The sequence below is a fragment of the Chrysochloris asiatica genome, unplaced genomic scaffold (genome assembly GCF_000296735.1).
Source record: "Chrysochloris asiatica unplaced genomic scaffold, ChrAsi1.0 scaffold00272, whole genome shotgun sequence".
Classification (NCBI taxonomy): Eukaryota; Metazoa; Chordata; class Mammalia; order Afrosoricida; family Chrysochloridae; genus Chrysochloris; species Chrysochloris asiatica.
The window spans coordinates 3,126,664-3,135,191 of NW_006408790.1; positions in this window are offsets into that span (position 1 = coordinate 3,126,664).

The following is an 8,528-nucleotide window of genomic DNA, read 5'->3' on the forward strand; positions in this document are numbered from 1 at the left end:
CACGTATCCGGGGGTCTCCCCACACGTATCCTGGGGGTCTCCCCACACTAACCGGGAGCGTCTCCTCCCAGTATCGGTGTCTCCCCACACTAACCCGGGGGTCTCCCCACACATATCCGGGGGTGTGAGCTGCAGGGAGGTGTTCGGGGACGGGCACAATGCCTATTGTCTCACAGGAAACAAAAGCACGCGAAGTTTTACGGCAAATTGGCTTTTCCGCACGAAAACTGACGAGTCGAGATTCACGTGAGGGGGGATCGGCTGCTCCACACCCGACCTCTGACCCTCAGGAAAACGCCAACCCGCACTGCACGTGTGCACGCCTGGGAGCGGGGCTCCCGTGGGCCCTCCCCACGTCCGGGGGTTCAGGGCCAGGTTGGGGGCCCGCCGGGGGGCTTGGGCGGGGGTGGGGGGCGGTTCCACGGCCAAGCGCTCCTCTTACCTGCGCGGCCGACAGGCTGGGCCCCGGGCGCTGCTGTGCGGCCGCCATGCTGCACGTGTGCCGCCCACGTGCGCAGAGTTCTGCGCAGGCGCCCACCACCACGTGGCCGCCTGGGGCCAGGGCGCGGTGTATGCTGTGGGGCGGGCGCCTAGCCTCCCGCATCCCGGAAACTCCAGCAAGCGAAGCCCCTGGATTGAGCAACAGCCGTGGTGTTCTTCCTCTTCACCAGAAGACCAGAAGGAGCGCCGGTGGCACAGTGGGAAACTGCTCTGCGGAAGAAAGATGTGGCGGTCGGCTTCTTAGTGATGATAGCCTAGGGAGCGCTGTGGGACAGCGCTACTCGGCCACATGCGGCCGCCTTGAGTTGATGATGTTCAAGGGCAGCTTCAGGATAAAGGGAATGAAAAGATAATGGCAGGTCTTATGAACGTTTCCAAGGTCCTTGGTTCTTTACGGCTTCTCTTCAGGAAGGAAGGTTATATCGATGGATGTCTGTGGGCCAGCCGCTCTGTTTACTAACACAGCCCAGAGCCCTGGTGGCGCTGTGGGTTGGGCGGTGCGCTGCTAACCACTAAACCCGTGGTTCAAACCCAGCATTCTGTAGGAGAGAGTGAGACTCTGCCCCCATACAGTTTCACAGAGGGTGGCTGTGAGTCAGAGCCCCTGGACGGCAGGGAGTTAACATTAGTTCTGGATAGTGACCTGGACTGAGTGGCTCCACTGCCCCTGAAGAGCAGCAAGTCTGGTGTCAACAGTTCAAAGCTACACAGACTCATTCGGTTTAGATGTAACTGGGCAACGCCCCTAAGTCTATGTGAGCAGAAACAGCCACTCTTGTGTTGAGGAAAACAAAACATAAGCCAAGTGATCAAGTTCTGTAACGAATCACATATTTTCATAGTGTCCAATATTCTAAAAATAATGATGAACGTTTACTTTGCAAAGTAGCTGTTGTTGTTACGTGCCTTCGAGTTGATTCCAAATCATAACAACCCTATTTGGGGTTTCCAATGAGCCGCTGGTGAGCTGGAATCACTGACCTTGCAGTCAAGCGTATTAACCCACAGTGCCACACCAGGCATGTAAAAACCAACTTACTATCAAGTTGAATCAATCCACAGAGATTCCATGTAACAAAGTAAAACTGCTTCATAGGATATGCTGTTATCTGTTGTGTCACTATATACTTTTTTATATTTGACCTCCTCACAGCACCACCATGCAACAGAGAAGACCTGTCTCATAGGGCTTCCAAGGCCGCCTGTTGATATATACTCATGTGTGTTCTTAGACATTGTCGAGCACATTGCCTTCTTGGGACAGGGTAGAACTACCCCATGGGGGTATCTAAGCTGTCATTTATTCTGTCAATGTGACTCTTGTTTTAGGTGCCATCAAGTCGTTCCCATGCACAACAGAACAGAACACTGCGGGCTCCAGCAACACCCTCACGATTGTAGTAACCCTTGAGCCTACCCCTGTGTCAAACCATCTCATTGGAAGGGCTTCCTCTTTCTCACTGACCCTCCACATTACCAAGCATGATGGCCTTCTCCAGGGACTGGTCGTCCTGATACTATGTCAAAAGTATGTCAGACATCTTGGCTTCTAAGGAGCATTCTGAATGTACATATTGCCTGTTCTTCTGGCCATCCATGGTACTTTCAATATTCTTCTCCAATACCATAACTCAAAAGGAGCTCTGGTAGCGTAGTGGTTACGAATCAGGCTGCGAACCGCAAGGTCAGCAGTTTGAAACTACCAGCTGTTCTGCAGGAGAAAGACGAGGCATTCTGCTCCCGTAAAGATTTACAGCCTCGGAAACCCTGTGCAGGGTTGCTATGAGTCGGAACCGACTCCACGGCATATAACAACAACAACAACCATAACTCAAATGCATCAATTCTTTTATGGTCTTCCTTATTCATTGTCCGATTTCCACATGCATATGATGCTATTGAACATACCATGGCTGCGATGAGATGCACTGACGTCTTTGCTCTTGAACACTTTAAAGAGGTCTTGTGCAGCAGATTTGCCTAATGCAATGCGTCATTTCATTTCTGGACTGCTGCTTCCATGAGTGTTGATGGTTGATAAAAGCAAAATGAAGTCTTTGACAACCTTAGTCTTTTCCATTTATATGGTTGTTGTTTATTTGTCCAGTGATGAGGATTTCTGTTTTCTTAGCATTGAGATGTAACCCATACCGAAGGCTGTGGTCTTTGATCTTCATCAGTAAGTATTATAAGTCCTATGCACTTTCAGCAAGCAAGGTTGTATCATTGGCTTATCACAGGTGGTTAATGAGTCTTCCTCCAATCTGATGCCTTACTCTTCTTAATATAATCCTCCTTCTTGGATTATTTGCTCAGCAAACAGATTGAATAAGTATGGTTAAAGAATACAACCCTGGCACACACTTTTTATGATTTTAAACCATTGTTCCTTTCGAACAACTGCCTCTTGGTCCACGTACAGGTTCCTCATGAGCACAATTAAGTGTTCCAGAATACTCGATCTCCGCATTCTCCACATGATTCACACAATCAAAAGTCATTAAGTAGCCAGTAAAGCACAGGTAAACACCTTTCTGGCATTCTCTTTCAGCCAAGATCCATCTGACGTCAGTAATGCTATCCTCATCCCACGTCCTCTTCTGAATCTGGCCTGAACCTCTGGCAGTGCCCTGTCAATATGCTGTCGCCATCATTTTTGAATGATCATTAGTAAAATTTTACTTACATTTGATATTAAGGATACGCTCATTCCATTAGCTCACCCCTTTCAAATGGCCACAAATATGGATCTCTTTCAATTAGTTGGCCAGATAGCTGTCTTCCAAACAAAACAGTTGAGTGAGTGCCTCTAGTTCTTCATCAGTTTGTTGAAAGATTTCAATTTGTATTCTGTCAATTCCCAGAGCCTTGATTTTTGCCAGTGCCGTCAGTACACCTTGGACTTCTTCCTTCAGTACCATTGGCTCTTGATCATATGCTACCTCTTGAAATGGTTAAACATCAACCATTTCTTTATGTTACAGTGACTCTTTTCATTCCATGTTCTTCTGATGCTTTCTATATCATTCAATATTTTGCCTATTGTTGTTGTTGTTAAGTGCCATTGAGTTGGTTCCAACCCATAGTGACCCTGTGTAGGGTTTCCAAGGAGCAGCTTGTGAGCTTGAACCGCTGACCTTGTGGTTCAAAGCAACTTTGAGTCCAGCACATTAACCCACAGCGCCACCCCAGGACTCCAGATTGCCCAGAGACTCCTTCAGTATTTCAAATCAAGGCTTGCATTGTTTCCTCTGATCTTTCAGCTTGAGGAATGCTGAGCATGTTCCTCACTTTTGGCTTTCTAACTCCAGATCTTTGCACGTTTTATTTTAATATTTGACTTTGTCTTCTCTAGCTGCCCTTTGAAATTTTCTGTTCAGCTCTTTTACATTATTTCTTCCATTTGCTTCAGCATTTCTATGCTGGAGAGCAAGTTTCATACTCTTCTGACATCCATTTTGGTCTTTTCCTCATTGTCTTCTTAATGACCGTTTACTTTTTTTCTGTATGATGTTCTTGATATCATCTCGTAATTATGGCTTTTGGTCATTAGTGTCTAATGCATCAAATCCGTTCTTCAGATCTCTAAATTCAGATAGTGTATGTTCAAGGTCATAATTTGGCTCTTGTGGACTTGTCTTAAGTTTCTTCAGCTTCATCCTGAACTTGCATATGAGCAATTGATGATCTGTTCCACAGTCTGCCCCTGGTCTAGTTTGGGCTGATGATATGGAGTTTTCTAACATCTCTTTACACATATGTAGCCAATTTGATTTCTATGTATTCCATTTGTATAATCATCTTTTATTTTGTTTGTTTTTTTTAAAAAGGCATTTGTTATGAAGAAGTCATTGGTTTTGCAAAATCCTGTCTTGAGATCTCCAGCATTGTTTCTATACTTTCCAACTACTGATCCTTCAGCTTTGTTTCCAACCTTCACATTCCAATCACCAGTAATCATCAATACATCTTGATCACATTTTTTATCACTCTCAGACTAAATAAATTTGCTAGAATTCTTCAATGTCACCATTTTTGGCTTTCATGGTTGGTATGTAAACTTGAATAATTGTGGTATTAACTGATCTTCCTTGTAGGTGTATGGATATTATCCTATCACAGACAGCACTGTACTTCAAGATGGACCTTTCTGATAAAATGTTCTTTCTGATAATGCATATGATGCCATTCCTCTTCAATTTGTCATTCCCGGCATAGTTAATCATGTGACTGTCAGATTCGAAATGGCCAATATCAGTTCACTTCGGCTCATTAATGCATAGGATAGCATTGTTTATGAGTTCCGTTTCATTTTTAACAGCTTCCAATTTTTCTAGACTCATACTTCATACATTCCATGTTACAATTATTAATGTACATTTACAGTTGTTTCTTCTCATTTTGAGCTGTGCCCTGTCAGCAAATGAAGGTCACGAAAGCTTGATTCCATTCATGTCATCACAGTCAACTCTACTTTGAGGAGGCAGCTTGTCCCCAGTCATATTTTGAATGCCTTCCAACCTGAGGGACTCATCTTCCAGCACTCTATCTAACAGTATTCTGGTGCTATTCATGTTTCAATATTTAGTATTCTGGTACGATCTGACAATGTTTCACTGCTGTTCATGAGGTTGTCAATGGCTAAACATTCAGACGTAGTTCACGTCTCTTTTTTACTGAATCTGTCTTAATCTGGAAGTTCAGCTAAAATGTGTCCACCGTGGGGGATCTGGCAGACATTGAAAGTACTGGTGGTATACTTCCTGCATCACAGAAACACACAATCCACCGAAGTGTGGCAAACTGACAGACAAGTGGCGGGGGCTAGAGTAGACACACGTCAACAGGTGTGACGGGGCAGGCAGTGTACAAGAGGAGGGAGGTCAGCAGAGGAAGGTACAGGTACCGGAGACACAGGGAGGAATGCAGTCAGTACAGTGAGTAGAAGTACCTGCTGTTAACTGAGTACATAGGGGATTGCAATGATTGTAATGAAGCAAAGCATGTGATTTGCTGACTGTAAAACTCATAATCTGCTCTGTAAACTTCCACTCAATTCACAATAAAAAGTTTAAAATAAAACAAAACATTCCTCCAGGAAAGTAGAGTCAGAGTCCCATCCCTGGTGTGGCAGTAGGATAATCACTGGACTACTAACCAGCAAACTGCAAAAACCCCATCTCATAGACGGAAGAATAGATGCCTCTGAATTGTGGTGTTGGTGAAGACGTTAAACACACCATGGACTTCCAGAGGAATGAACCAGTCTATCTTGGAAGAAGTACATTCAGAATGCTCCTTAGAAGAGAGGATGGTGAGACTTTGTCTCACAGATTTCGGACACGTCATCAGGAGGGACCAGTCCCTGGAGAAGGACATCAAACTTGGTGAGATAGTCAGAGAAAGAGAGGAAGACCCTCAACAAGAGGGTCTGACACAGCAGCAGTGGCAATGGCTCAAACAGGACTCACAGCATTTCGTTCTGTTGTACAGAGGGTCACTATGACTAGGAACAGACTTGGCAACACCTAACAACAGTCTAGGATGGATGGGGTTGGGTTCGTAGGACCTAATGGGTTCCCGTTGGGATTTCCTTACAGTCAGGTGTTTGGTGTGATTTTTGTTGGCCCTAGTTCTGCTCAATTGCATCCAGGTTCTCTTCCTGAGTCCTAAGTGGACAGGAGCATCCTGTATTGCTGTTTGCTCATGTACCACACAACCACCTCTGCCCAATGGGACGCCACAAATGAATCAGAATTACAACAGAGACCATATCCCAGCTCAGAGTCGGGTTGTACAAACCATGCTCATTTGTGCCCAGATTCTAAAGCATTTGTACCACAACTCAAAAGATTAGCGTCACAGGAACACGTTAATGGAAAAGCAAGGAAATTGTTTGTTTAAAAAAAAATCATAATATAGAACAAACAAGATGGCAGATCAGGTAGACATGCAGTGAGGAGCTCTGTCAGCAACAATACAGACTACCAGACCAAGCAGGCTTAGGGGATGGTGCCAGAACTATGAACCACTTATAAAGAAATATTTAGAAGGTTGGAAGGCTTTACAGCTGAGGGAATTTGTAGCAGAAGCAATAAATCCAGTGCTTTCTAATTCAAGATGCTCAGCTGCTCCCAGAGCTGCCATCTTGGGAGAGACCAAGCAGGGGAAAATTCAGAGCAGCCACGGATGCCTGACAGAACCACGGAGATAAAGGTGTGGACATTCTCTTTTTTTGTTTTTGTATCTGTTCATTGGTCTCTCCCTGTCTGTGCATCTCCATTCAGGTAACTAGAGGGGGTGCCTGAGCAAGTGGACACCCCACCCCCACCCTCACCCCCGGAGGGTTCTTCTATGCATGTGCACAGATCGCTTCAGTATTTAAAGTGACAGTTTCCACTTAAAACCAAATGGCAGTGTGAAATGGCCACAGCTGGCCCTGAACTGTTTATCACTAGGAAAAAGGCCTGAACGGTGATTGTGGAACAGGACAGGCAGACTGAAAAGGAAATAGGCCAAAAATTAAATCCTGAGTTACGTCACAATGACCAACAGTGGCATCTTGAAATTTCTCAGGAAGAAGAGTGAAAAGGGAAGCCTATCTCCTGATCACATCTACCTGGAGGCAATCAGAAAGCGTAAAAAATACTAAAATACACACCAATCTAAGTATTAAGGCCACAGATAATTCCTGAATATGCCCAAAACACAGAAACAGATGACCATATCAGCACATGTCCAGAAATGAGATAAAGTGACTGAGGCAAATGAGCTGGAAGGAGACCTATACTCCATACTGGAAGATGGGCAGGCAGGCTTTGGAAATGCCTGAGAAGAAATTCAGAAAAATTTGATTATAAAATGTATCAAAACACTATACAATGATGTTAAGAAAAATAAGAAGTCAGGAGAGTGCTACAGGAACAATCAAATAAGATAGATAGAGCGTTGGAAACAATTCAAAACCTACAGAAAGAGGTCCAAACGATTAATGATAGAATATCAGAATTGACAATACACTGAGAGAGCAAAGGAGTAGTTGAAGCGATACAAGCCAGAACTAGTGAGCTGGAAGATAAATCTCTCAACACTAGTAAGATAGAAGAGCAAGCACAAAAAAGGTTAAAAAAAAATCTGAAGAAGGCCTAAGATTTATGTTGGACAACATGAAGAGGAACAACTTAAGAATTATCGGCATTCTGGAACAGGAAGAATCACACAAGTCCACAGAGGAGACAGCTAAAGAGCTGCTGGAAGAAACTTTCCCTAACATACTGAAAAGCAAAAAGATAAAGCATTCAAGAAGCTCAACATACCCCAGGAAGGTTAGATCCTAAAAGAAAATAACCAAGACATAATAATCAAGCTTTCCAAAATCAAAGATAAGGATAGAATCCCGAAAGCAGCTAGGGAAAAGTGAAATATAATATACAAAGGCAAGCAAATCAGAATAAGCTTGGATCTCTCAACAGAAACTACGCAGGCAAGAAGGCAATGGGGAGACATATATAAAATGCTGAAAGAAAAAAAACTGCCAACCAAGTTTTGCCTAGCAAAACTGTCAATCAAATATAAGGGTGTAATCAAAACATTCCAGGATAAACAGAAGCTAAAGGATTTTGCCAAAGCCAACCCTGCAGTGAAAAACATCCTAAAGGGAGTTGTGTGGACTTAGACCCAACAAGAACAAAAAACAACCAGAGAATAATGTACGTGACAGCATTACCCTGAACTCAATCAACAAATGGAAGAGTCAAGAACAGAATAAAATTATAAGAACAGAGGTTCTGGGAGGTCAGCCTATGATCAAAACAAGTACAATGTGAAAGAAGGTAAACACAGAAGAACAGAGATCCAGGTGGTGAGAAGGTCAGGTAGATTACAGGGTAAAATAGACTGTCTTAAATGGAGGGATGAGTTAATGGAATATAAGGTAACCACAACAATGGGGTTGGGGTGGGGGGTTTAGTTCAGGTGTTAGGGAGGGCAATACAAGAAGGGGGAGGAGGTGGAAGAACAAGCTAGAT